Genomic DNA, 27,634 nt, shown 5'->3' with positions numbered 1-27,634 from the left:
AACCAAGTTGAAATCAAAAAAGCTATTAATGAATTGCAATAAAAAATGGAAGCTCTTATTGCTACGATAAATGAGGCAGAAGAAAGAATTAGTGACATAGAAGACCAAATGACAGAGAATAAAGAAGCTGAGCAAAAGAGAGACAAACAAATATTGGACTGTGAGGAGAGAATTCGAGAGATAAGTGACACCGTAAGACAACACAACATTAGAAGAATTGGGATTCCAGAAGAAGAAGAAAGAGAGAGGGGCAGAAGGTATATTGGACAGAATTATTGTAGAGAATTTCCCTAATATGGCAAAGAGAACAAACATCAAAATCCAGGAGATGCAAAGAACGCCCTTCAAAAGCAATAAAAATAGGTCCACATCCCATCACCTAACAGTAAAATTTACATCCTGATAAAAGCCCGAAAAGATGTCTATAACATACAAGGGTAAAAACATTAAATTGGCAGCATACTTATCCACAGAGACCTGGCAGGCCAGAAAGAACTGGCGTGATATATTCGGAGCACTAAACAAGAAAAACATGCAGCCAAGAATACTATAACCAGCTAGGCTATCACTGAAAATAGAAGGAGAGATAAAAAGCTTCCAGGAGAAACAAAAACTGAAAGAATTTGCAAACACCAAACCAGCTCTACAGGAAATATTGAGAAGGGTCCCCTAAGCAAAGAGAGACCCAAAAAGTAGTATATCAGAAAGGAACAGAGACAATATACAGTACAGTAACCTTACAGGCAATACAATGGCACTAAATTCATACGTCTCAATAGTTACCCTGAATGTAAATGGACTAATGCCCCAATTAAAAGACACAGGGTATCAGAATGGATGAGAAAACAAAACCCATCAATATGTTGCCTACAAGAAACTCATTTTAAACCCGAAGACACCTCCAGATTTAAAGTGAGGGGATGGAAAGCAATTTACCATGCTAATGGACATCAGAAGAAAGCTGGAGTGGCAATCCTTATATCATCAGATCAATTAGATTTTAAGCCAAAGACTATAATAAGAGATGAGGAAGGATACTATATCATACTCAAAGGGTCTGTCCAACAAGAAGATCTAACAATTTTAAATATCTATGCCCCTAACATGGGAGCAGCCAACTATATAAGCCAATTAATAACAAAATCAAAGAAACACAGCAACAATAATACAATCATAGTAGGGGACTTTAACACTCCCCTCTCTGAATTGGACAGATCATCCAAGCAAAAGATCAACAAGGAAATAAAGGCCTTAAATGACACACTGGATCAGATGGATATCAGAGATATATTCAGAACATTCCATCCCAAAACAACAGAATACACATTCTTCTCTAGTGCACATGGAACATTCTCCAGAATAAATCACATTCTCGGTCCTAAATCAGGTCTCAGCCAGTATCAAAAGATTGGGATCATTCCCTGCATATTTTCAGACCACAATGCTCTGAAGCTGGATCTCAATCACAAGAGGAAATTTGGAAAGAACCCAAATACATGGAGACTAAACAGCATCCTTCTAAAGAATGAATGGGTCAACCAGGAAATTAAAGAAGAATTGAAAAAATTTATGGAAACAAATGATAATGAAAACACAACGGTTCAAAATCTGTGGGACACAGCAAAGGCAGTCCTGAGAGGAAAATATATAGTGGTACAAGCCTTTCTCAAGAAACAAGAAAGGTCTCAGGTACACAACCTAACTCTACACCTAAAGGAGCTGGAGAAAGAACAAGAAAGAAACCCTAAACCCAGCAGGAGAAGAGAAATAATAAAGATCAGAGCAAAATCAATGAAATAGAAACCAAAAAAACAATAGAACAAATCAACGAAACTAGGAGCTGGTTCTTTGAAAGAATTAATAAGACTGATAAACCCCTGGCCACACTTATCAAAGAGAAAAGAGAAAGGACCCAAATAAATAAAATCATGAATGAAATAGGAGAGAACACAACTAACACCAAAGAAATACAAACAATTATAAGAACATACTATGAGCAACCCAACGCCAACAAATTTGAAAATCTGGAAGAAATGGATGCATTCCTAGAGACATATAAACTACCACAACGGAAGCAGGAAGAAATAAAAAGCCTGAACAGACCCATAGCTAGTAAGGAGATTGAAAGAGTCATCAAAAACCTCCAAACAAACAAAAGCCCAGGGCCAGACGGCTTCCCGGGGGAATTCTACCAAACATTTAAAGAAGAACTAATTCCTATTCTCCTGAAACTGTTCCAAAAAATAGAAATGGAAGGAAAACTTCCAAACTCATTTTATGAGGCCAGCATCACCTTGATCCCAAAACCAGACAAGGATCCCATCAAAAAAGAGAATTACAGACCAATATCCTTGATGAACACAGATGCTAAAATTCTCACCAAACTACTACCCAACAGGATCCAACAGTACGTTAAAAGGATTATTCACCATGACCAAGTGGGATTTATTCCAGGGCTACAAGATTGGTTCAACATCCGCAAGTCAATCAGTGTGATACAACACATCAATAAAAGAAAGAACAAGAACCATATGATACTCTCATTAGATGCTGAAAAAGCATTTGACAAAGTACAGCATCCCTTCCTGAACAAAACTCTTCAAAGTGTAGGGTTAGAGGGCACATACCTCAATATCATCAAAGCCATCTATAAAAAACCCACCGCAAATATCATTCTCAATGGAGAAAAACTGAAAGCTTTTCCGCTAAGGTCAGGAACACGGCAGGGATGTCCATTATCACCACTGCTATTCAACATAATACTAGAAATCCTAGCCTCAGCAATCAGACAACAAAAGGAAATTAAAGGCATCCAAATCGGCAAAGAAGAAGTCAAATTATCACTCTTCGCAGATTATATGATACTATATGTGGAAAAGACTCCACTCCAAAACTGCTAGAACTTGTACAGGAATTCAGTAAAGTGTCAGGATATAAAATCAATGCACAGAAATCAGTTGCATTTCTCTACATCAACAACAAGACAGAAGAAAGAGAAATTAAAGAGTCAATCCTATTTTCAATTGCACCCCAAACCATTAGATACCTAGGAATAAACGTAGCCAAAGAGGCAAAGAATCTATACTCAAAAAATGATAAAGTACTTATGAAAGAAATTGAGGAAGACACAAAGAAATGGAAAAATGTTCCATGCTCCTGGATTGGAAGAATAAATATTGTGAAAATGTCTATGCTACCTAAAGCAATCTACACATTTAATGCAATTCCTATCAAAGTACCATCCATCTTTTTCAAAGAAATGGAACAAATAATCCTAAAATTTATATGGAACCAGAGAAGATCTCAAATAGCCAAAGTAATATTGAAAAACAAAGCCAAAGTTGGTGGCATCACAATTCCGGACTTCAAGCTCTATTACAAAGCTGTTATCCTCAAGACAGCATGGTACTGGCACAAAAACAGACATATAGATCAATGGAACAGAATAGAGAGCCCAGAAATAGACCCTCAACTCTATGATCAACTAATCTTTGACAAAGCAGAAAAGCATTTTTTAATTTTTTTAAATTTAAACTCAATTAATTAACATATAATGTGTTATTAGTTTCAGAGTTTCAGTTCAGTGATTCATCAGTCATATAATAACCAGTGCTCATTACCTCATGTGCCCTCCTTAATGCCCATCACCCTGTTACCCCCATACCCTTCTGCCCCTCCCCTATAGCAACACTCAGTTTGTTTCCTATTATTTAGAGTCTTGTATGGTTTGTCTCCCTCTCTGATTTTTTTCCCTCCCTTCCTCTGTGATCTTTGTTTTGTTTCTTAAATTCCACATATGAGTGAGATCATATAATAATTGTCTTTTTCCGATTGACTTATTTTGCTTAGGATAATACTCTCTAGCTCCATCCATATCATTACAAATGGCAAGAATTCTTTTTTTTATGATGGCTAAGTAGTATTCCTACACACACACACACACACACACACACACACACACACGTGTCTCTACGTCTTCTTCATCCTTTCATGTGTCAATGAACATCTGGGCTCTTTCCATATTTAGCTATTATTGACATTGTTGCTATAAACATTGGGGTGCATGTGCCCCTTTGAATCACTATGTTTGTATGCTTTGGACAAACACTTACTTAGTAGGACGATTGCAGGATCATAGGGTAGTTCTATTTTTAACTTTTTGAGGAACCTCCATACTCTTTTCTATAGTGACTCCACTGGTTTGCTTCCCAACAACAGTGTAGGAGGTTTCCCCTTTCTCCACATCCACACCAACATCTGTTTTTTCCTGACTTGTTGATTTTAGCTGTTTTGACCCATGTGAGGTGGTATCTCATTGTGGTTTTGATTTGTATTTCCCTGGTAGTTAGTGATGTCAACAATCTTTTTGTGTGTCTGTTGGCCATCTGTGTATGTTCTTTGGAGAAATGTCTTTTCATGTCTTCTGCCCACTTCTTGATTGATTTGTTCTTTGAGTGTTGAGTTTGGTAAGTTTTTTTTTTTTTATTTCATTTATTTATTTGACAGAGAGCAACCATAAGCAGGGGGAGGGGCAGAGGGAGAAGTAGACTCCCCACTGAACAGGGAGACCAATGCAAGGCTTGATTCCCAGATTCTGGGATCATGACCTGAGCCCAAGGCAGATGCTCAACCAATTACTCCTCCAAAGTGCCGCAAGTTTGATTAGTTCTTCGTAGATTTTGTATACTACCCCTTTATCCAATATGTCATTTGTAAACATCTTCTCCCATTCTGTCAGTTGTCTTTGGTTTTGTCAACTGTTTCCTTTGCTGTGCAAAAGCTTTATATTGATGAAGCCCCAATAGTTGATTTTCTTCCTTTGGTTCTCTTGCCTTTGGAGACATTTCTAGCAGGAAAATGCTGTGGCCAAGGTCACAGACATTGCTTCCTGTGTTCCCTTCAAGGATTTTGATGGCTCCCTTTCCCACATTGAGGTCTTTCATCCATTTTGAGTCTATTTTTGTGTATAGTATAAGACAGTGGTCCAGTTTCATTTTTCTGCCTATGGCTGTCCAATTTTCCCAATACTGTTTGTTGATGAGACTGTATTTTTTTCCTTTGGACATTCTTTCCTTCTTTGTCAAAGATCAGTTGATCATAGGGTTGAGGTTCTATTTCATGCTATTTTGTTCCATTGATTTATGTGTCTGTTTTTGTGTCAGTACCATACTGTCTTGATGAACAGCTTTGTAATAGAGCTTGTAGTCTGGAATTGTGATGCTACCAGCTTTACTTTACTTTTTCAACATTCTTTTAGTAAATCTTGTTACAAGGTTATGCTAGTCTCATAAAATGGGGTGGACAATGCTCCTTTTATTCTCTTCCCTGAAAAACTAATAAAAAATGTGTCTTTTATTCTTTAAATATTTGAGAAAAATTCCCTGTGAAGACAGCTGGATCTGAAACATCCTTTGTAGGAAAGTTTTGTTTTGTTTTGTTTTTTAATGGATTTAGTTTGATTGATAGAAAACTGCTCAGATTTTCTATTTCCTTTTCTCAGTTTTGGTACGTTTTGTTTTGAGGTATTTTTCCATTCCATCTAAACTTTCGAATTTATCACCACAAAGCTTTTCATACTTTTTTCTTATCTTTTTAGTGTCTATAAGATATATAACATAATTTTACTAATTAAAGTAGCATTCATGACATCTCTTATGATAGAAATTTAGAACTTTTCACACATACAGTAAGTAGTTATTCAGGGATATGATGATTCAATAATTTCATCTTTAGTAGCATACCACACACAATCATCTAATTGGTTAATGTGGGAGGTTTATTATAAGATATAAACCCAAGGACTTTTTTTTTCATTGCCAGCACCCTTTCCAGCTTCTCTCCTCCCAAAAATATCTGTATGTATCACAAGACTGCATGCAAAAGAAAGCCAGGTTAATGGAAAATTCTGACAAACTTGTTGATTAACAATTTCCCTTTGCAGTACTATTTGTTTTTAAAAAGCAAAACAAAAAAACTTCACAGAGCAAGAAAGATGCTTACCTCATACAGAATAATCATTCTCATCTGGTAGAATTTCAGGCACTGAAATTTCAGGCAAGCTATTTTGGGATGGAGAGGATGATGGTAGGAGGGTCCAGGTACATTCTGCATTCCTAGTACACTTCAAACCACCATCTATATTTAACTGCATATATCCTACCCCCAAATTCAGGCCTAATCTCCAGGATTTTCATGAAAAATATATCTAAGATTTTTATTTTCTAAATGATAAGCAAGTTTTTCAGAGTCTCAAATATGTTCTAGATATTAAATGGGGAATACAGTTTTTCCAAACCATTTTTTATTGTCAGGCATTCATTTTTTTGTTTTATTTTAATCAATATGGTATTTTATAATACAACTTTATATACTGATATATTCTAAATAACATTAAGCCCTTTACTCTGGGGAAATCAGTTCATCTGTATGCATGAGAAAAAGGGCAGAATTCTTACACACTAAATTTTTCTAAAGTCAGTAAAACAAGACAATAAATTGTTAAAAATATCCTAACTTCTGCAGTCATTTTATCAAATATCTTAAAGATATAATATTAAAATCATTTTCTATACTTCTGACAGGAAATGAGTAGCATTTTATCAAGTCTCTAGAGTAAAATAATCCATAAGCTAATATACCCTTTAACTGTCAAGCAATATGAAAAATGATTGTCCTCATATTCTCAAGAGTCAAAAACCCTGGGACCAATTTGCCATTTACAGTTGATACTTGAATAGTGATTTGTCATCTTCTTCTCCAGGAGAGGACCAAGAAAAGTCAGAAACATGAAAAAATCAAAGATTGACAAGAGAAATCTGTATGTAAGTCAGTAATCCTACTGGAAAATAACCCCAGGCTGTGGTTTGACATGTTTATCAGAAATAATAAAATCTTAACTTTTCTATATATAGAAAAAGTTCAAGCAACATCATTTTTCTCCTCTGGTAGCCAATCAAGCAAAGTTTGACCACTCACAAGAAAGAAAGAGAAATGGACACTTCTCATTCTGTTAAACATTCCAAACTGTTAAAATGAAATTTCTATGAAGTTATTAATTATTTTTACCATGAAAGTATTCAACTTAGTCCCTTCGTAACTGTATGAATGACAGAATATTCTTTCAAATGTGAGCTAAAGTGCTAACAAATATATATCATCTAAGCAGTCTGTTCTACATGAAGTTGACATTTCATTTTGGATTCCTATCATTTTTAAGTTCTATACATTTCTTTCAGTTGATAATTAATGGCCAGCTAGAAACATTTGCTCTTATGTTCTCCTTTTGTTACTCTCTGCTTATAAGCAGAGATGAAAATAGCTTTTGAATATCATTGAGGTGGGAACGTTTCCTGAGGCTACTACAGATTTTTATTTTGAATATCATTGAGGTGGGAACGTTTCCTGAGGCTACTACAGATTTTATTTTGCTCCTTAGCTTGTGGCTATAGAATCCTGAGAACTTTCAGTGATTTCAAATAAGCACATCTCCTAACTTCAGTTAAGGTCAAGTAACATATTTCTATTCCATTCCTTAAAGCATAAAAGAAAGGAATCCCATATAATGGTTTCTAACATGAATTTATGTAATTTCCGTATCAACTATGGTAGGTACTACTATTGTCCTTGTTTTACTGCAGAGGAAAAAAAAAAAAAAGAAACAAATTGAAGTAAAATAACAGCTAATACATGACAAAGCTGAAATTTGAACCCAGGTCTTCTATGCTCTTACCCTCTACAGTATAATATTCTATATTTGGTAGAGACACCAAGGATTATATTATTAAAGTAAATGTTAAAATTAAGTGTAAGCCAAACTGACCTGAGTCGATTTGGTCATATGTACATCTTAGGGGGGTTTTGGTTAATGTCCAGATTCAGAGACAAATGATAGCTACAGGTCACTTTTTCACAGCTACCCTAACCAGAATACAATGAAAGCCATTTCCAGACAAAAGTATACTACCCATAGACATTACCAATAGGAACCACACACTGAAACACAGCTCTCTGTCCTTTTAGTTGCTCCAGCAGCAATGTGCATAAATGGTATATGCACAGTAATGGTGACAATTCTCTAGACACAGACTGACAAGTCACCTGGAGGCAAAAGTTCCAGAAAATTCTCAATTAACAGCTGAACCCAGAATTATACGAGAATCAATCACTGTGTTTATAGGATTCTTATATCCCATCTCTGCAAGGGTAGGACTGTCCCTCATTATTTCTGACCTATCCATATATCATGAATATTGTGACTTTCACCTACCAAAAGCCACTTTTGCCATAGATTAAGCTAATAACAAAACCATTGGTGTCAATCAGGGGTAGAGATAGCTCAAACAGATCCAGTAGCCTCAAGGGTGCTCTTGAGATTAAATGCTAGCCAACCACCCATGAAGTATGCAACCCCTTTAGGAGAAGGTGAAAACTTCTAAGGTATAAATTAGAATTTATACAATTATCAATGCTGAAGTATTTTAAAATAAATTTTAAAACATCTCTTATTGGATTTTTCTCCCATTTCCCTTAATTCTAGAACCAGGCAGAGCCAGTTTGAATACCTAATTAGGTAAACTAAGCATGTGCCTAAATTTTCAGCAAAGCAGAAATTTGAAAAAAATGTTGTTTTTATTTTTTATTTTTTATTTTTGGGAAAGACTTTAATATTTGACACTTCTCAGAAAGCTTTGAAGTATGGGGCGCCTGGGTGGCTCAGTTGGTTAAGCAACTGCCTTCAGCTCAGGTCATGATCCTCGAGTTTCAGGCTCCCAGCTCCATGGGGAGTCTGCTTCTCCCTCTGACCTTCTCCTTCTCATGCTTTCTCACTCTCTCTCTCTCAGATAAATAAATAAAATCTTAAAAAAAAAAAAAAAAGCTTTGAAGTAGTCCCAAAGGGTTATTAGTTTGATTACACTTAAATTTTGATTTTATACTTCTCTCACTCGCTCTCTCTGGAGTGGAGGAATGTAGACTTGGCCTAAAATTGAGAGACTCCAACAATGATGATCCAGTCCCAGGAGTGCCAACTAAATTCACTTCTGCCTAAGATCCCACAGACGCATTTTCCCATGTAGTTCTGTATCATTTTCTTAGATTTCTATTTCTTAGTTACATGTGTTCCTTATGTGCTATATGACTTTATAAACAGTAATACACATATTCACAGGAAGTGGGTTACCATAAGATGTGTAACTTTTTAATAATCCTCTTTGTTTTTATAGAAAAGAAGATGCCTCTATTCTTAGAGAACGTACAAATGTGTGCCAAGAGAATGGAGAAAACTCTCTTTTTGTGTACTTCTTGAAGGAGAAATGAGTTTCCCCGGTGGCTAGAGAAAGACTGACGTGCTGACACACGGATTATAATAAGAAGAAGATAACTCAATACAAAATGGTCAAAAGATCTGAAAGGACATCTTACAAAAAAATGTATGATCAATATATGCATGGAGAAAGTACTGAACATCATTAGTCATCAGGGAAACAAACTAAAACTGTCATGATACATCACTACAATCCCCCCACAATGGCTGAAATTAAGAAGACTGGTAATACCAAATGGTGACAAGGATACAGAACAATGAACATATATTCTTTATGGCAGTTTAACATGATACAACTGCTTGGAGAGTTATTGATAATTTTTTTTTGTAAAATAGAATACTTACATATCACAGGACCTAGGAATTCTATTTCTAGGTATTTATCCTCCCACAAAGAGGTAAAAATAGAGAGATATAATCACACACACACACAAAAAAATGGGGGTGGGGGCAGCAAAGCAAGGTTTATTGAGCAATAACAAAGTGATAGTACAAAGCTCTAAGAAGGGAGACGACCTGATGGGGTTGGCCAGTCACAAAAATACTTGAGTAAGAATATGCATAGCAGGACCCCTGGGTTAAGTGTCTGCCTTCAGCTCAGAACATGATCCCAGTGTCCTGGGATGCATTCCCACATTGGGTCCCCTGCTCAGAGGAGAGACTGCTTCTCCTTCTGCCTGCCAGTCCCCCCATCCCACTGGCCTGTGTTAGCACTCTCTTGCTCTCTGGCAAATAGTTAAATAAAATCTTTAAGAAAAAAAAAAGAATATGTATAACAGCTTTATTTGTAATAGTCAAATTCTGAATAAAACCCCAGTGTTCATCATGTTCATCAGTAGAAGAATGTCTAAACAAATGCACATATTCATACTACTGGCAATCAAAAATAAAGCATTGTTGAATGCATACAACCATACAGAGGAGTCTTGAAAGCATAATGCTCCTGAAAAGGTCTTACAGAAAAGAGTACATCTGTGTGATGGCATCTTTTACTTAAAATTCTAAAAGCAACTTATGGTTGAAAAAAATCAGAATACTGGTAGCTGCTGGGTGGGGATTGGGGAGTTGACTGGGAAAGTAGAAACTTCCTGAAGTAATATTTTATATCTTAATAGATGTTTGGGTTGCACAGGTCAAACTTTAGTTGATGTATACTTCAGATGTATACATTTAATCATACACAAATTTTATATCAAGAAAAATCAAACATATATTGAACTTTAATAGATTTCATGTTTATTTAACAGGAAGTATATAGAGCTCTTTGCACTGAAATGAGTTTAAAAATGATATTTAATAGATGGACAGAGAAAAATAGGTACTTAGATATGTGATAAAAAGAAGACAGTAAAATGTCAATGGAAAAACCTAGGTGCTGAAAATAAAGTGCCTAACTTTAGAGAAGTCTTTCAGTTTTGTTCTACATGTAAAAATGTTCATAAATAAAACCATCTTTATTTTTTAGCATTTGATAGAGTATTCTTTAAGTTGCTGGCAATAGTGAATAAAATAAAGTATTTTCTCCAATAAAGTATAAATTTCCACTCTAGAGAGAAATAACTAAACGTGTGCATGGGTAATATGTCAGGTGATGAAAAATTCTGAGTAAAACAGTGCAGAAAAAGAGAAGAAGTTGTTTCTTAGATATTGTTAGAGGGAAAGGAGTCTCTGTTAAGGTCAATGAAAAGAAGGAATGTCCAGGACATAGCTCTAAGGCATTTCAACCTTCAAAGTCAACAGGATGAAAATCATCCCGTAAGCAGATGAAGGAATGTCCAGTACAGTAGGATCGGAAGTAAAAGACTGTGTCCTGAAATTAAGAATAGGTCTCAAGAAGGAAAGAGTGATAAGATGTGCCCAATGTTGCTGGCAGACAGAAGACTGATAATTGACCTTCAGCTGACAATTACATTTTATTAGTGACATAAATGCAAATTCCTATATTACAGGCTTTATATTCCAATCTTTGAAAATTCTCTTTTGTCCTTAACTCTTCTGTTGTACATTTAAAGATTCTTGGTTCTATTTTCTTTACTTCAAACTGTATTAATTTCAGTGCTTGCCCTTCAAACTGCAGTCCTCCCAAAAGACGGTGAAAAGAATTTCAAGATGAGAAAATGTTTGCTCTTCCCCTAGAGTAGGAAGTAGACTGTGTTCTGCATCATAAAACCAGTTATGATAAGGTAGTAACTTGGGAACATCCACAGAAGAATTCTTACTTTCTTATTCTATGAAGTCCTATAAATGTATAATTCTGTTCTATTTTTCTAAAATTCTAAAACTGCTGTCCTTGAAGTGTTATTTATAACACAAGTATATTTAAAAGTATGCCAACATATTGCTGAAGAGATTGCACTTACTGTCCAGAGATATATTACCTTGAATACCAAAAACTTGATGAGTCCTTTTTTGCTGTTTTAATTTTCCCTTTTGTTGTTTACTTTTGCCATGGCGAAGATACTCCAATAACATGTTTATTTTTCAGAAGGGTGAATAAAAATAAAAATGAGGTTCTCTTTCAGCCAAAAGAGCTGAAAGATTTCCTTTTCCTCCCTTTATTTGTAAAGGCATAATACATCTCATAACTCTGCTGGATTCCTTCAAAGAAGTGAGAGTCTTTGTCTCCTTTAAATGAGTAATGCTTTGCTTAGACTCTTTAGACGGTGTGGAGAAGATAAAACCCCTGACTGAAGCGCCGCACACTTAGACAAGAACTAAAGACATTAAACGAAGGCAACTTATTCAAGGAGTTTTGCTAAAAGAGGGAGGATAGAAACGGAGCATTAGCTGAAAGAGCATGTAGGTCTAGAGGAAGATTGTTTTTTAAAAATTGGGAACAGCTATATCCTTCTTGCATGTGATGGGAACAATACAGTGGTGACAGAAATTCTGAAGATGTAGGAAGCAAGAGGTAGAAAATTTTAGGGTCAATGTCTTTGAGGAGGCTAAGACAGATGAGATTGGAAAACAAGGGTAGTCATTGGTCTTAGGAAGGATAATAGCTTCATCCAGTGGAAAGGAAGAAGGCCAAGAATCGAAGTATAGATGCCATAATTCTGTGGTAGGAACACATGGAGCTTCTCTGTATTTCCCTTGTTTTCTCAGGGAAAAAAAAATGCATCAGCTGATGTCAGGAAGAAAAGGACATGTTTCAAGTTTGTGGGGGGGAGAAGACTGGAAAATGGATGTGTAGGACTGAAAGAGACTATGTTCATTAAGGAAAAGTCATAGCAGTACTAGCTTCCCTGAAAACCTAATGCAGATTTGTGATGGTGAATTTAAGAGGAGATCAGGCAACAACTTGGAAATTTAACTGAAGCATATATACCCAGGGAAACTGGGGTGCAAAGGAAGTAACAAATTCTTGGTCTGCACATTTACCTTTACTTCTCTTCCTCAGAAAGGTGTAGATGGGTGAACGGATGGGCAGAGGTAGGGACACAAACATACTTTAAGACTCTGAGAGACCCAGAATGCGCAATGCCACTCCTTCACCTAGCTAGGCTGTACTTCCCTGATTTTAGCTTAATCACTTCCTCAGAAAAAGCATTCTGGCTGTCCTGCCACACCCATCACTCCCAGAATCTCACATTATGCCCTGGACATCTCTGTAGGATGCACCCCAATTATATAAATGAATGCTTATATAATTGTTTTTCACTCTTGTCTTTCCTAGTGGGCTATAAGCTTCATAAGGGTGAGAGATCATGTCAGCCTTGGGTGTTAGGTTCCATTAGATTGCCAGCATCAACAGAGCTTGACACTGTTAATCACTTGTCCACTTAGTCACCAAATATGTGCGAGTGCCACTATTAGCCATAAACCATGAGGGCAGTGTACTCACACAGAGACTTTATGGTCTCAGCAAGAAAGGATTCATCCAATCATCACACAAATATCTAATTAATAGCTATGATCAGTAGCTATACATTTAAAAATATAGATTTCTAGGGGTGGCTGGGTGGCTCAGAGGGTTAGCCTTCGGCTCAGGGCATGATCCCAGGGTCCTGGGATAGAGCTACTCACTGGGCCCTCTGCTCAGCAGGGAGCCTGCTTCCCCCCACTCTCTCTGCTTGCCTACTTGTGATTTCACGAAAGGCTTTCTACCCGAAATGATTGAAAGTGATTTAAAATGCAAAGTCTCAGGCTTCAACCCAGATACGCTCAGTCAAAATCTGCAATTAAGTAATTCAGTTTCACATTCACGTTTGAGAAGCTAAGAAGTTTTCAAAGCCTAACCACCACCAACTTAGAATTCCTTAGTTCTTTCTGAATAAGATTTTTAACAACTTCCCCAACTTCATGTTTCCTAAATTAGAATCCCTAGGTGGGAGCCCAGGAATATGTATTGTAACAGGTATGCTCTAATTTCAAAAAGATTAATTTTTAATAATTGTTAGTTTATTAAAGGAAAATAATATACAGCATTTTTATAGATCTACCAATACTATGAAAATAAGTTCTTCATGGAAAACAATATGTGAATTCCAACTCCTTTTTAAAAGAAATCTCTGAATCAAGTAGACTTGATGCATTAATACCCAGTTTTCTGAGATAGACATACAGGACTAGAATTAAAGCCAAGCAAGTCACAATTTGTTCAGATATATGAAGAAAAAAATAAAACTATACATAGAAAAGGTCAGAGGGAAAAAGAATAGAACAGTTAAAAACACTTTCTGTAGCAGAAGGGTATGAAAAGGTATTTTCTCTACTTAGGTTAAACTCTACTCCTGTTATCAACATGCATTTTTTTTAAAGATTTTATATATTTATTCAAGAAGAGCATGTGCAAACATGCGCACAGGCACGAGGCAGGGAAGGGACAGAGGAAACCGTGACACGGGGCTCGGATCCCAGGGTCCTCGGATCATGACCTGAACCATCATGACCTGAGCCAAAGGCAGACGTTTAACTGACTGATCCATCCAAGTGCCCCTATCAACAGATGTTTATACAGTGCCTATTGGTTTGTGACCCATAATGTTGGTTTCTTCTATTTATACAGGAAAATTACCAAGGACAACTAATTTTGCAATCTGGAGAAGCTGCTTTTAGGCAACTAACTATAATGATGGAAAACTAAGATAGAAGGGCCCAGGTGACCCCTAACCCTCTGGCTGAATATAAACAGGCCCATTATGTGACCCACCTTGAAATATCCGTAAACCCTAGCTGACGAATGGGTTACTTACATCCAGACCTAAGCACCAAAACAAAACAAAACAAACCAAACAGGACAATTCCCTAGTTCTCATACCTTTTCACCTTCCCTGTTTTCTTTTTTTTTTTTTTTTTTAAGATTTTATTTATTTATTTGACAGAGAGAGATCACAAGTAGGCAGAGAGGCAGGCAGAGAAAGAGAGAGGAGGAAGCAGGCTCCTTGCAGGGCAGAGAACCCAATGTGGGGCTCGATCCCAGGACCCTGAGATCATGACCTGAGCCAAAGTCAGAGGCTTAACCCACTGAGCCACCCAGGCACCCTCTCACCTTCCCTTTTTAACTAAAGTGCCTCACCCTGCCTCATGGGACAGTCTCTGCTTTGCTGTCCTGCCCACCACTTTCTTCAGGTGTATTTAGTCAACTTCTATCTCCTTTGTTCTGCTTCTGGTGAATTCTTTCACCCACTCCCCACCCCTGCCTCCAGCTTCCAACCAATTGGGCCACCTCACATTTGGGGGCCCACATCCAATCAAGACAGACACCACATTTGGTGGCCCACACAGAGAGCCTTTGTGCACCCCCTACACAATCCTCGTGCGTTGCCTTCCGTAAGTTTAAAGGGGATAAGCATTCCCAAGAGAGAACCTGTCCCTAGAGGAAAAGAAAGGAGGTTCTCAGTGTTTACAATTTCACAGAGGAAGAGCACAGATAACTGGCTCACACCCTCAGACTTGAAAGCTCACAAAGCAGAGGAGGAAATGCTTCAGAGATTTAAGAACTATAATAATCAACAGTCCCTAAATCACTCACATGAATTTGCCACTGAATGTGTCCTTTTGAAATAGGGCTGGCTTCACATTAACTGCAAATCTTATGCGAATCCGGAAGGTTACTTTTCTAGAGGTGTTTAGCCTCACTCTATATACCTAGAAATTTCTTGTGTTGAGAAGTTCATACCGAAAGCTATAAAACATACCCCCAAATTTCAAATATTTATTAAGAATTTAACATGGACATAGAAGTTACTTTCTGTTCTTTGTAAGTAAATTTGCTTGATAGATGTGTTAATGAATTATTGGAACATGGTATGGGAGATTTTCAAGTAAAAATTCCAAACAAATTCTCAAATCATAAACTTACCTACCTAAAATATTTCTGAATATCAAATTGTATGTATCTTCAAAAGATTATCCAACTGATTAATTTCAAGTTTATATTTTTGGTTATTCCAAGTATCTTTATCACATTATTTTAAATATAAATATTTCCTGGGTGGCTCAGTCAGTTAAGCAACTGCCTTTGGCTCAGGTCATGATCCCAGAGTCCTGGGATCATGCCCTGTGTCAGACTTCCTGCTCAGCGGAGAGTCTACTTCTCCCTCTCTCTCTTTGCCCTTCCCCACCCCCCACCCCCACTCATGCTCTCATATGCTCACTCCCTCCAATAAATAAAATTTTTAAAAATAAGTGTTTCAAAAAAATCCCTATAACAAAATAACTTATTTTAAAGTTAAAAAAATTAAGTTGATATTTTATGAGAAATTCTTTGTGTTTTTGAAAATGATCATTGCTTAGGAGAAAAGAAATCAATGATGCCTAAAATACTATATTTTTTTCATTTAAACCTTGCTTCAAGATTGCAAAACATAAGCCTCTTATGAGATCACCACAGGAAATCAATTTACTTAAGAGATATGAAAATAGTCTACCAAAAACTGTATAAGCTTCAAGCTAGAAAAAATGTTTTTGAGAACAAAAATTATTCCATTATGTTTATAAAAAGTCCTGAACGGAAAGATGGTCTGTCTGCCTTATTAGGAGTTTAAAATAGTTTATCAGCCATGACATAGTCAACAGCATGTGGAAGCTTCTTTAGAAAACATGCAGGCACATGAATCTAAGAAAGATGACCCATATGCCAATTGCTGCAGTTAGGCAAGAATACTTCCATGAAAACAGATGAGGCAGCTCAGAAAATAACCTGAAGTTGAACAGATAAGTCTAACTGAAGAATCAGACAAATCAATAAGGAAGACTTCATAGAAATTTTAGGAAAAACTTCATTTAAATACAATAGAAATTATTTTATGGGTGAGAGACAAAGGATTTGTCCCATTTTCTCTTTTTACTCTTCAAAAATCACATAAAGCAATGAATTCCATTCTTTCTAATGTCTTATGTAGGAGAGAAAAGTTTTGATGCTGTGAAACCCAATATTTTTTTCTGTCCATGGCTTACATAGTAGCCTTCAAGCTATGGAGAGCTTCCTTCAAGTCTTACATCACAATAGCCCAAGTACCTCTGGCCAGAAATAGTTCAGAAACCTCCCTCAGATTTCCTCTCACCAAAAACTTAATCTGGGTTCCCACTAGGGCCTAGAGAGTGAGGGCCAAATGGTGCCTTCCTAGGTATACCATAGTTTTGAAGCAACCCTCAGGAATAAAGCAGTCATTTTTACTTCACATTTTATGTCTTTAATTTGGCAAAAGAAATTATGAATTATGGTAATAGCCAGAAAATCTTTTGTTTTCACTGCATTTCAGTGATCACTGGATACCTGAAATTTAAAGATTTGATAGAGGGGGAGAGAGAGAGAGAGAGAGAGAGAACACATGCACACATGAGCACATGAGTTGGGGGACGGGCAGAGAGAGAAACTTCAGGCACCCTTCCTGCTGAGTGTGGAGTCTGACATCAGCTAGATCCCATGACCCATGAGGTCATGAACTGAGCTGAAACCACAAGTCAGATGTTTAACCCACTGAGCCACCCAGACACCCCTCAATGCCTGAAATGTAGAAGATAATTTTCCAATAAGAATATATATATACTCAAGGAAATTTACTTAAGCAAACACAGCATTTACTCAATCACGTAAAATTTTCATTATGTAAAATAAAAATAAACCTTTCCCACAAGAAATTAGTAATGAAATGATTTTGTTAAGTATAATAATTTGAAAAAAATCACATTTTCCCATGTGATTTTCACTGAATTTACTATATTTCATCTGTCATGGGTGCTATTAGCATTTTCAATAAAGCCTGTGATTGCCTTACCTGGGTGAAAACATGCTATATCCATAAAAGATGAAGTAAATAACAGAAACATTTTAAACAAAAATCTGACATTTCCAATAAAGAAATAAGCAAAAAACAGTCAGTTTACTCTGTGTAAACAAAATACCCTAAGATTATTATGAATATTTAGACATCAGCTGCAACAGTTCGCCAATTGTGCTAGCACTCAGGACCCATCCTTCATCAATGGACAGCCCACTTAAAGGATGAAAATAGCTGATTTATATTAGAAGTCACCAAGGAAACTCAGATTGGATTTTAGGTCCAGGGCAAAAAACTATCCGATTACTTAAATATATGTATGCTCTCATCAGGCAAAGAATAGATACACCCCCAATTTACTTTGGCTTTTGAGACTACCATACATATACCAGGAGGGTACTGAAGGGTTTATTACTCACATAATGAGACTCCCTTGGGAGAATGGAGAAGGTTCCCAAGCCTGTCCAGAAATGGCTTAGGAAAGCATAGAAAGGAGACTGGCTTGCGTTTTTTTCTGGTGGTTATAAGGTGGAGCTGGGGTTTGAGTTACTATAAATGCAGTTTGCTTGGTTTGAACTTCCCGCCAACCCCAAAAGTGGAAATACCCAAGTCTTCTTACCAACTTGTTCAATGATGGGACAAAAGAAAGAAGAGTAGTGAGACTTAAAAATGGTCAGCAGACAACCATCAGAGATGGAGTTTAGACACCTTATTACAATTTACCTTTGATGAATGAAAGCTGAAATGTGCCACATTTTAATTTCATTGAACTTGTTTAAAAGAACCATTATGGCACTCTGAGACCAGCAACCTGAAGCCAATAACAGTGCTGAAATATCCACCCTTCATCTTTGATTTAGTGATGAGATGACCAAAAGCTAGCATGGTATATTTACAGAAGTGAGAGGAATGCTTTTGTCACTATCAATAATATCTGGAACTCTGAAGGGGTAAATAAGTGCTTGAATAAGGCCTTATATTGTGGCTTTCATTATTTAGAGATTTGTATGATCTTGATTTTTATTCTGGGTATCTGTGAGGCAAGCGGTTCCCAGAGTTCTTTACCCTAAAGGTAAACCTTGGATGGGAAATATTGTAGTTACTATTAACCAGACCATCTGCCTACACAGACCTTACACAATGGCTCAAGAGTGTGTAAACCAAGCAGATGGAGTCCAGTGAAAACAAGGGCATCCAGTACTAAACTGCATGAAATTCAGCCAATCTCAAGCCAAGGGTTACCCTGGGGACAAATGTTGGCCATTGAGGGTGGTCCAGAGATTCCAGGAAGCATAAAAGGGTGTTACTAAAAGCTCTACAATGCAAGATTCTCTGAAGGGCACTGTTGTATTGCTCTGTGTGGTCAGAGTCTAGAGCCTTTTGTTCTAGGGAGCCCCATTTGTGGTTGTCCAATTTGCAAGTAACAACATAAATGAGCTAAATAAAGTATATAAGTAAGGATTATATTGCCTCTAGAATCAGAAAGGCCTAAAACATGCTGGAATTATTTTAATGGTGTCTGTATAGAAAGTGTCAATAGTTGTTTTTTGACAGCATCAGGAATGGAGCAGACTAAGTAATCCAATAACACCAAGAGGTTTGTACTGAGGTAGCCATAACCTTATACTTCATGTGTGGCCAATGATCTATTCTTTTTCAAACATTTTGTGAATGCTTATAGGTCCTGACTGTATGTTTCAAATGACAGTTGCTGAAGGAGGATGTTAACAGTTTAACGCCCTACCTGTGCTCCTGGAGAAAGTAGGGCAAGGTTTAAATTCTGCCTGCCAAGTCTGTGTGTGAAGGTGAGGCTATTGATACACCCCAGGGTGAAGTTGTATTGTGTCTCCTCAGGAAAAGGTCACCTGCAGCTGAGAGGCTATTAAATGGACACTGAATAGATACTAGCCAAAATCTATGGCTACACGGTAATTACCAGGTGCTGACTGGGTGTATCAGTAATTTCAGTAACATTGGCTAGGAGGGTCTAAATAGGTGGGACCGCAGAGTTAAGGTCATGGTAATCTACCATGAGGTGGCATTCATTGGCTTTAGGCTTAAGAAGAGGTCAAACTGGACTGTTAAATAAAGAGGCACTGAAAATAATTGCCCATTCTCTGAATAACTCTGAAATAAGGCCTTTATTCCTTGAGGGCCCCATTTTTATTTATATTGAGATATATGAACTCTTTTAACTGGTTAGGAAGATCCATGGAGTCCCATTTGTCAAACCAATTCTAAATGCCAGAGACTTAAAGTAATTTTTATTTCAATGGGTCAGAAATTCCATTCCTACTATGGGGTATTTCAAGACATTGGATAATTAAGGCAAAGCAAGAATTCTGATAGAGAACAGTAAAGGTGAGGTATACCCGTTTCATGTTTTACAAGTTCCCTACAACCATAGGGATTATTGTATTTATATTTAGTGCAATCTCAAAGAGTTTCTAATTTGATAAAGTATTGATAAAGACTTGCCAATTACTATATTTCAGCAGATATTAAAGCTAATTCAAAACATTATATTGAGGCACTAAGGCTATTTTGCACTTTTTGTCAATAAATTCATTTAGTAAACTTTGGCTTTCCAATTGGGTCAAATTTCAAATCTGTTTCAGGTTTTGCTTCTTTCTATATCTGAGTTAGGTCTGTTTTAGTTTGATTTTTGTTTTATCATCTTTATTTTTTTTTTCTGTCTATTGGATACACTTGGGGAAGAAGAGGAGATCCTCTTCACCTACCTACATTAGATTATGTTATGTTATATTACATTACTTACACTACATTCTTTCCCCAGAGAATCCTAATCATTATCACCAAGATTAGAGGTTCCCATGCCAATAGTGGCTTTAGTGGTTTTCAGGAGTTTAGATTTATATTGGCTTTAAATTAACTCCTTGGCTGAGCCATGGGTATACCATAAGTGGGTATTTTTCCTCTATAACTCTGAGAATGTGGTTTTTTGTTTGTTTTTTTGTTTTGGCAACAAAGGCATAGGCAGTAGCAGCAACAGAATTATTTTGTAGGGTCCTAGTGAGCCATCCTAGTAAGGTATGTGGACCTCAGTATGCCACATGGTAACTGCTCTCCTCTATATTAGTGGTCACCCAAAGGGCCCATATCATACAGAGTGTCAGTCTTTCTCCTGAGTGCTCTGTTGAATGCAGACAAATGCCTGGTTGAGACCCATAACCAGTGGTCACAAGGGTGTTTCTCAGAGCCTAACATTAGTCACAACTAATGCTAGAATCAAGACACATGATTCAATCTGGGACACACAGGTATGTCCAGGCTGTGGGCTGGACTCCATGTGTCTCTTACATCCCTCAAGCAAGCTAGATCAGGAATGTTCTCATGGCAAGACTGAAGTACAATAATGGCCAAACTCATTTGAGTCAGAGAGCAAGCAGAAGTATACATAATCTCAGAAGTGGCACAAGCTACCTCTGCCATATTTTATTGGCCAAGTCACAGACCATTCCAGAGTCAGAGAAGAATTGGGAATAGAAAGTTATAAAGGCTACAGGACTGGATATAAGGAGGACTTTAATTGGGGCCATCAGTATAATTAAAATACAGAAAAGTCATAGTTCTTTAGATTAGCCACTTAACTTCAACAAATCTAAACATCTTCATTTATGAAAGATCCAAAGGATAGTTTTGAGGATTAGAAAACATCTAGTCATCTTTGTATAATAACTGACATACAGTAAGTCTTTAAAAAAAAAAACAGTTATATTTAGGGGCGTGCTATATTTCTGATACAAGGACTCTTCTTTCCTGACCCAGCTAAGTGATGCAAAGGTGGGTGTCTGATGTAACTGGACTGGCTCACAACTATTTATTCAGTTTTCTTTTGTTTAACTTAAGTTAGTGTTAAGAGTCAATGCCAGGGGCTCCTGGGTGGCTCAGTGGGTTGGGCCTCTGCCTTTGGCTCCAGTCATGATCTCAGGGTCCTGGAATCGAGCCCCGTGTTGGGCTCTCTGCTCAGCAGGGAGCCTGCTTCTTCCTCTCTCTGCCTGCCTCTCTGCCTACTTGTGATCTCTCTCTTTGCGTCAAGTAAATAAATAAAATCTTTAAAAAAAAAAAAAAAAGAGAGAGTAAATGCCAGTCATATTATTAGGGGTCATGAAATAGAAGGCTTGGGAGCTTTGAGTGACTCAGTTTCCTATCATCCTCCTAGAAGAGGCAATCTAGAATATTAAAAAAAAAAAAAAGTTCACACAGAATATTTTATGGACCAATGCTAAAGAGAGGGTCTTAGAGAAGGTTCACATCCTTTCAAGTCCTTTTTTTTTCTTTCCCCTATAGTATTCCTTGAAATCCACCAGCCCACATACCTTCTTTTAGTTACAGAAGATACTCCCAGATACTTCCAACAAACTCTTTTTACTCAGAAATTTCACGCTGAGATTCCAACATAGCTACCGAAAGAACTATGAGTAATACACAGATGCATGTCTCGGTTTCAGTCAAGAATTCAAAGTGGAACTACTGAACAAGTCAAAAAGAACTAAAAACCATTCTGATGGATTTTAAACATTAGCAAAAGAGCAGAAGACATATAATTCACATAGAAAAATTATTTTAAGCAAAATACATCTACATTTGGTATTTATTTGAATCTTTAAAATTTGATAGAGTATGCTATGAAAATCTACATTTTTAATAAGTAAGGTTTGAAATAATGCAAATTCCCACAAATGAAAAATTCATCTTGAATTTAGGTTTCCAACTGTGTTTATGCTCCTGATGTATGGTAATACCAACTTAATTAAAAAACACAAATATTGACTATACTTATGATTAATCTCATGTTTTACAAAATTTCAGTTATGCAAGTGTTAAAGGCTACAACCCTCATGTAAAATGTGATATTTCATGTTATCAGCTGATCAAGAGTCTGGTTGAACCCGGAAAATTATGAGCTGTTGGTTAAGAAACTTAGAATAACACAAAGAAAAACTATAGTCAGAAGTCATTTTAAAATCACTGGGTACAAAGCATCCATAATTAACAAACCTTAAGATTATTACAAAATTTTGGGGGCGCCTGGGTGGCTCAGTTGGTTGAGCGACTGCCTTCGGCTCAGGTCATGATCCCGGAGTCCCGGGATCGAGTCCCGCATCGGGCTCCCAGCTCCACGGGGAGTCTGCTTCTCTCTCTGACCTTCTCCCCTCTCATGCTCTCTCTCTCTCTCACTCTCTCTCTCAAATAAATAAATAAAAAATCTTAAAAAAAAAGATTATTACAAAATTTTTTATTTAAATATAAGAAATTATATACCTTGGGCATTGATTAGTAGGATATAATAAAGGATTTGGATTATTAAAAGAGTAGACATTCTCTTTAACTTCGCCTAAGATCCTTAGACATCAAGGATATTTAACTAAAATAATTTTAGTTAAATTTTTTTGTAACTACAGCAAAGACTCACCAGGATGTAATAGAAATATACTTGATAGATAGTCACATTAAAACAGTGAAACTGGATCAGAGATATGACAACAAGCAATACTAGTAACGAAAACATACTGAATGTTCAAATATCTTTCAACGTGTTCTGTATAATCCTTAAATTTAACATTTAATCTGTATGGGACAATACAGAGCTAATAGAAATAATCTTTAAATATGTATGGGACAACACAGAGGTGCTAAGTACCTCAATCATGGTCAAAGGCTCTTCTTGATAGAAAGACAATGCCTTCAGACTCTGAAGTGACAAAGCAAAAGTAGAAACGAAAGACCATGTAACAGTTATCAATAACTTAAATACTTGACAGCAGGATGAAATGAGACTCAAGGAGTAGCTTGAAATTAATGCTTGCTTTGAGAAATAAGATAATTGTAAGTCCACACCAGTATGCCCCTCTTATATAGTTGTGGGATGTCACCATATCTAAACCAGAGAACAATCCTACACATTTAGTCTGTTTGGGCTGCTGTAATGAAACATCTCAGTCTGTGTAGCTTATAGACAGTAGCATTATATTTTTCACAATTCTGAAGGTTGGTAAGTCAGAGATCAATGTGTCAGAAGAAGAGAGAAAGGAACAAAAAAGTTATTTGAAGAAATAATAACTGAAACCTTCCCTAACGTAGGGAAGGAAACAGACATCCACTTTCAGGGAGTACAAAGATGTCCAAACAAGAAGGACCCAAGGAGTTCCACATTAGGACACATATTAAAATGTCAAAGGTTAAAGATAAAAAATCCTAAAAACAGCATAAAAACCCCATCAGGTTATCAGTTTGTTTTTCAACAGAAATTTTGAATATGTCATACTACTCCTTTCTGGCCTGCAAAGTTCTGAAAGAAAAGAAAAAAAAAAAACTATAATCAAGAATATGCTACCAGGCAAGGTTATAATTCAGAATGGGAGAGTTTCCCAAACAAGAACTAAGAGGAGTTTATCACCACTAAATGGGCCTTACAATAAATGTTAAAAGGAGTTCTTTTATTTTTTTTAAGATTATTTATTTATTTTAGATAGAGAGAGAACATGATGGGGAGGGGCAGAGAAGACTTTAGCAGACTCCAGCCTGAGGAGCCTGACAAGGCACTTGATCCCATGATCTTAATGTCATGACCTGAGCCCAAACCAAGAGTCCAGTCTTAAACTATGCCACCCAGGCACCCCAAGGACTTAAGCAGAAAAGAAAAATAATTATGTCTATAATTAGGCATAAGAAAATTATGAATGAAATTATGAATAAAAATGTAGAACCTGACAACATATACATAAAACATGGGGGAGGGAGTAAAGTATTTTTAGAATGTGTCTGAAAGAGGAGGAAGGGGTGAAGGTGTGTAGGAGATACAAGCTTCCAGATATGGAAAGAAAACATTGAAATAAAAAATACAGCAAAGGGAGTATTGTCAGTGTATTGTAATAATATTGTATGGTGAGAAATGGCAGGTAGATGGTAACTTCTGAGCATAGCATAACTTAAACTTGTTGAGTCACTATACTGTATACCTGAAAGTAATTTAACATTTGTGTCAACTATAATTAGAAAAAAAAGGAGTAAGTTGTTTTTTCTTATTAGAGTCAGTTAAACAACTTACCGTGAAAATAACATCTTAAGCTGTTTTTTATATATAAAAAAGAGATGTACTAACACATTAACTAGCAACATCTTCATATAGTCTAATATATAATCTTATCAAGTAAATGTGACTAAGGGCTATAATCAATCATGCAATGAGTATTCACCACCAAGTGCTAAGAGCTTATTCATTTTTAGTTTAATGATCATTGTTACTTCTACCAAGCTTCTCTTAATAGAGATGGTATGATCAAGCTCTTTCTCCAATTGGCTAGATTCATATTTTAAAAGTTAAGACTGCAGAGCACTTGGGTGGCTCAGTGGGTTAAAGCCTCTGTCTTCAGCTCAGGTCATGATCTCAGGGTCCTGGGATCGAGCCTCACATCAGGCTCTCTGTTCAGCAGGGAGCCTGCTTCCCCCTCTCTCTCTGCCTGCCTCTCTGCCTACTTGTGATCTCTGTCTGTCAAATAAATAAATAAAATCTTTAAAAAAAAAAAAGAAGTTGAGACTGAAATATAGTAGCTTGACTAAATATACAATTAAAGATTAGAATAATTAATAAAGTACAACCTTGGTTACTTCTGGAGAGGGAAACTTGTTAACTGGGGATTGAAAATAGAATACATTATTGCTTTTCATCTCATACATTTATATATTTTGAATTTTTTCATCATGGACATGTATCACTTATTACAAAAGAAAAATTTAAACATGAAGAATTTGTACACAGAAGATTCCTGATATAAATAATCCTTTTAATAGTCCTAATACTGAAAGGAAATAATCGATCCATATGCTTCATTTCCCAGCAGATACAGAAAAATACAAGAAAGAAAAGGTTTATTTTATGCCTCAATCTTTTTGCTTTAATAAAACCTACTGACAAAAGCCAACATACATATCACATCACTATGAGGAAAGGCTTAGATGTGATCTATTCATGCTACCTGATAAAGAAGTTCCCTCTACTGCCAGCACAGTGAGATAGGAAAATACCAAGGTAATGATTAAGTCATTGCCTCAACCTGACAAAACAAAATGTGTTTGAAAAAACTATTTGAGGGGCACCTGGGTGGCTCAGTGGGTTAAGCCGCTGCCTTCGGCTCAGGTCATGATCTCGGGGTCCCGGAATTAAGTCCCGCATCGGGCTCTCTGCTCAGCAAGGAGCCTGCTTCCTCCTCTCTCTCTCTGCCTGCCTCTCTGCCTACTTGTGATCTCTCTCTGTCAAATAAATAAATAAAATCTTTAAAAAAAAAAAAAACTATTTGACCAATCAACTCTGAGGTACAGTAGCCTAATATTCAAACATGAACCCTGAAGCCAAACTGCCTTCTGCCGCATACATTCTGTGCAACCCGACTCTTTGTTTCAAACTCTTTTATAAACTAAGTATGTCCCCTTAAAATTCATATATTGAAGCCCTAACCCCAATAGGTCTGTATTATTTGGAAAATGAGTCTTCATTTGAGGGATGTAATTAGGGTTAAATTAAGTCATAAAGATAGGGCCCAATGACACTGGACTGGTGTCTTTATAGGAGGAAGACAAGTTCTTTCTTCCTCTCCACACGTGAACAGAAGAAAGTCCATGAAGACACAGTGAGAAGGCAGTCAGTTACAAGCCAGCAAAAGGTTCCCACCAGAAAATGAATCTGCCAGTACCCAAATCTGCAATGCCTAGCCTCCAGAACCATGAGAAAATCTGTCATTTAACACCCAGTCTACAGTTTTTTTGTTATGACAGCCCAAGCTGACTAATAGAGACTCTTTGTCTGTAAAACAAGGATAATAATTATAGCTACCTGTGAGATATATACGGGTTAATAAAAGCTAAAGTACCTGGAAGCTGTTATGTATTTTTCATGTTTTGTCCACTAATTTCCTTATTTTTTAAGCTATGTTAGAGCTTCTGATAATTAGAGAAAATTGCACATCTCTTCTGCATGAAGACAAAAATCTGTACGTCCACATTGTTTTGGGTTATCAGAGGGAAAGTTAACGCTTATCTTCATTATTGGCAGCTCACATTATGGAATGCAGGCAAGTATGACTATAGTCAAATATTTTATAGGATTATCCTGCAATAGGTTGCTGTTTGATGAAGTTATCCTCTTATTAAACAGCTCTAGTTGGTATGGTGCATGAGTCTGAATGAAATTTTCCAGTTACATTAGAGTTTTAACACATAGATTGACTTTGTGAATCACTAACCAGTGGTGATTCACCCTTTATTCACCAATATAAAGCTAAGTTTTCAGTATCAAAGAACAAAGATGCTAGGAGAAAGGTAATGTGAGGTAAAGGTGGCAACAATTTTTGCAAGATAGAAAAGTAGATTGGTGATTTTCAGCCTTATAATGCAAGGCAGAAAGGATTAAAATTTCACTGCCTGCAGAGGGGAAACCCATCAGCAGCCAGCAGATCTCAGATAAGACTCTGAAATGGAAAGCATCACATGTGTCTGAGGACAGGATGACATGACTGGCTAAAAACAGGACTGTTTGAACAATGATATAAGGAGCAGGTAGAGCTCCACATCCCCTCTGCTCCGTGAAACAGGCAGCTGATCTTCCCTTCTCAGCAACGTGAGATTTTGGAGTCAGCCGGGAGACTGGAAAGAGCAGAAGTCAGTAATAAGTCAAAACAGGAGGAATAAGAGGGTATATTAAGCATTTCAATGCTTTCCCCCACTCAGTATTTCCAAATACTGCAACCATACCTACACCGCAAACAAGAAACTAGAAAATTTCTTTCTGCAGAAGCAGATTCTCCTAAGAGAGAACTCGCATACACTCTGCAATTCTTATGAATAGCAAATTCCAAGAGACAATAAGTCTTGCACACATACCCCGCACAACCTATGTATATGGCTTTTTAGTTCATGGCTCTTAAACAGTGTGGCTCATAATACATTAAGAGAAGTCTCTAATAGGATTTGGAGAGACCAACAAAAAAGAAAAGGAGTCTGGAGTAAACGGAAACAATGTAGGAAAAACAAAATACTTACAACAATGTATTAGTCAAAGTTCTCCACA

The sequence above is a fragment of the Mustela erminea genome, chromosome 2, assembly GCF_009829155.1.
Source record: "Mustela erminea isolate mMusErm1 chromosome 2, mMusErm1.Pri, whole genome shotgun sequence".
NCBI lineage: Eukaryota > Metazoa > Chordata > Mammalia > Carnivora > Mustelidae > Mustela > Mustela erminea.
This window is presented reverse-complemented; position numbering follows the sequence as displayed.